We start from the raw sequence: 3,201 nt of genomic DNA, 5'->3' as shown, positions 1-3,201 counted from the left end.
ATATATATATATATATATATATATATATATACACCCTCCTATCATGCACCTACCCCACACATATACAAACATATGCATGTCCGTATAAATGAAGAGGTCGTGTGCATGAAAGTATATATACTTACATACGTACACATTCACACAAATAAAAAAGAAAAAAAATGAAAAGATATATATAGAAAATAAAAAAATAAAAGATATTTGGCTAATGAGAGAGACGGAAGATATTTGCCCCAGTTTGACAGAGAACTTTTTTATTAATCACTACAATTGTTTCGAGCCATCTAGCATCGATCCCTCAGGAGCATCTGACGGTGTAGATGTGTCTCTTCTGAGGATAAAATAACAATTCCGTAAGCTATCTGCCCCGTTCGTTTAAAGAAAAGTAGTAACGTAAAGGATACAGATTCATTTATATAGAAAATCTATAATAAAACATAGCAGATGTAAAAAATGATACGAACACATAATACAGCGAAAAAGGCATTAAATATTTATTATGTGAGTATGTATGTATGTATGTATGTATGTATGTATGTATGTATGTATGTATTTGTGTATGTGTGTATGTGTATATATACACTTTTATTCTTTTACTCTTTTACTTGTTTCTGTGATTTGACTGCGGTCATATATATGACACTCCTCCACGCAGTGTACGTCGACCAAATTCAGAAAAAAATCGTCGGCCCGGGGCTATAATAGAATAGTAGAAGATATTTGCCCCAATTAGACAGTGTTGGAGAATCCGAAACCATATAGTTACAAAGAAATACTGTTTATTACACAGCCATTAACCCCTTAGTTAATTATAATTTATTCCACTAATACCAACTTAAGACGAGTGAAGGAAGTTCCGTTTGTTCCTTTATATTATCGGAGTGTCTTGGAAATCAATTCCTTTCGACGCAAAACTGCGAATATTTTCCACCAAGCAAGGTTAAGATATAAAAATATACATAATCAGAATTTCGATTTGAGAATCTGAAGAGAATCTAACCAGCGCCACTGTGGCAGTTACCCACACCTGCTAATTCAGCATCATTTGTATCGTGAATATTAGAAATACTTATTATATCTATATCTTTAGAAGATTTTCATTTTCAGTACAGCAATTTAATTTAATATTAACTGGCTCCTCTCCTCACATCAGTGAACTTTTCCTTTCTCTATCTCTCTCCGTCTCTATAACATGATATTAACCAATCAACCATGTTTTGTCAATGATAGTTAAATATGGACAAGAGAAAACTCAGCACATAATAATTTGAGATTCTGTAAATGAAGTCTAATATTTGAATAAGAGTTCGGCCATAAATCAAGAGCCATAAAACTTCAGCACACTATATCAGTGGATATTTAAGACAGACAATTAATATATGTTCCGAACTAGATATTTGTCAATAGATTTATAATCACTAATTTTTATGTTGTTTTGTTATACGATGGGCATTTGTTGAATAGACACAAGTAATGTCGGAATCTATTTCTGCAAAAATTATCTTGAGTATACGTCATTGTGCAGCTCACATAATTAACAATAGACTATGAGTTATTAGCAATGGAATTATCTGTTGAATAGAAGACGCATTCTTTTGCGAATCCTATGCAACATGTATGTTTAAACACTATATATACAACACCTATCACAAGCTTATCATGTTTTAAGCTTGATAGAATATGAATGAGGATATCTTCGGGAAAGCAAAGGACATAATATAATGCAACCTATGACATAGATTATTACATTCATCAATGGTGTGTGTGTGTGTGTGTATGTGTGTGCGTGCGTGCGCGCGTGCGTGTGTGTGTGTGTGTGTGTGTGCGTGCTTTCATATTCTCTTAATCAGATGTGGTAGATATTTGTCTATCGGTGTGAGAATAGACTTGTGTGAGCGTGTTTATGTGTGTGTATGTGTCTAACTGCATGTCTGTGGGTGTGGAGAAAATGTATATACATATGGATAAAGAAACACATAAATAGATTCATACCTATAGAGAAGCATGAATCGAAACATGCCTATATATCATACTGATAGACAAGTATACACTTTATGCAGAATCTCAGTAGCTTAAATGTAGGATCTGAAGAGCGGCGAACCACTCTATATCTAAACTTTTTAATGGATGCTTATATGCCTATTATACAGGCCAATCGTTTATCCAGCATTGTCCAAAACCCATACTTTTCACCATGATCATCGTCGTCATCTTTATTGTCGCTGCTAGTGTTGTTGTTGATGCTATTATTTTGTGGTTCACATAGCATTTCGTTTTTCTGTGGGTTTTTGATTTCTAGATATCAAGCTGGATCCTGTAGCCTCAGTTTGCTGTTTTGTTCCTTCGTTGCAGGGAGGTTTATAAAATCTTTGATTTATATTTTGCCTGATTTTTCTGCATATCTGTTCTTCGCTGCTCTTTCTTCAGATTCCTCGTTGGGATGTACTGCTCGTACACTGGGTTAAGTGCATCTGTTACCTATTTCATCTGCATTGTTGCTGTTTTCATTTGGTCTGACATGCAACATATAGGTCCTAATTTGGCTAATTTCAGCGTCAGTTAACCTTTTATTCCTAATGATGTTTCTACGTATATTACTTAGATTATTTGCGTACTTCATTGCCTAATAAGTTTGTACTATGAGGTTATTGTTTGGGTTTAGTTGGGCTGTATAGAAAGCTTTCAACACATCTCTATAATCCTCTCTAGTCCATTTATATGCGTTTTGTTTTAGGCGATGTTTATGGTGGCATCCCTATAGGTCTAGGGTTAGTGTTATCCTGGATCTCGTTACCTAGTAGATCGTGTTTTATTAGAGAGTATGTTCCAGCAGCAGCCCTTTCGACACCAGTCTGATTCCCCACTGAGGAACGCGGACCTTGTCCCGAGTGATGACAGATACGGCATGAGTTTATGCTTGTCTTATTATTATTATTATTATTATTATTATTATTATTATTATTATTATTATTATTGTTCAGTAGTTTTATTTTTATAACGTGCTTTCACTTCACTACCGAGCGCAACTCTGTGCGCCTTGGGTATGTGCTGTGGTTTGCTGTGGTGCTCTTATGTTTACTGTATTGAAAGTGTTTTGCGTAGAATGTGTGCAGTACCCAGTAGTGCAATTTTCCGTATGTTATATATATTTGTAAGTCCTGCTATTTTTGTTATGTATTTGTCTGAATATTTTTTTATTAT

Source organism: Octopus bimaculoides, chromosome 1 (genome assembly GCF_001194135.2).
Source record: "Octopus bimaculoides isolate UCB-OBI-ISO-001 chromosome 1, ASM119413v2, whole genome shotgun sequence".
Taxonomy (NCBI): domain Eukaryota; kingdom Metazoa; phylum Mollusca; class Cephalopoda; order Octopoda; family Octopodidae; genus Octopus; species Octopus bimaculoides.
The sequence above is the reverse complement of the archived record's forward strand: the minus strand, read 5'-3'. Positions refer to the sequence as shown.